We start from the raw sequence: 440 nt of genomic DNA, 5'->3' as shown, positions 1-440 counted from the left end.
GTCTTAAACTTCTGACCTTGTGATCTGCCTATCTCGGCCTCCCAAAGTACTGGGATTACAGGCGTAAGCCACCGTGCCTAGCCCCTGTTGCCTTCTCTAGAATGTGAGTCCTAAGAAGGCATAATTCACATTTTAGTTATCTTGCCATTCATTGTAGAAAAATTAGAAAATCCAAGTAAGCAAAAGGAAAATAAATCATTCAAATGTGCATCTGCATCGAGCACCTGATCATAGCAGCAGGATTTCACTTTTGAGCCTCTAGTGGAAAGACTGAAACCAGGTGGAAGCCAAAACAGTAAATTAAGTGCATTACAGGACTTGAGACCTTTTATTCCATCTCTCTGCTTCCAGGAGGAACACATCAATAACCCAGCGGTCTCTGAGACATAACTCTGGACCCCCAAAAACATGTCCCATTACTCTCTGGCTGACCCATTTGA

This window comes from Cebus imitator, unplaced genomic scaffold (genome assembly GCF_001604975.1).
Source record: "Cebus imitator isolate Cc_AM_T3 unplaced genomic scaffold, Cebus_imitator-1.0 Scaffold316, whole genome shotgun sequence".
Classification (NCBI taxonomy): domain Eukaryota; kingdom Metazoa; phylum Chordata; class Mammalia; order Primates; family Cebidae; genus Cebus; species Cebus imitator.
The sequence above is the reverse complement of the archived record's forward strand: the minus strand, read 5'-3'. Positions refer to the sequence as shown.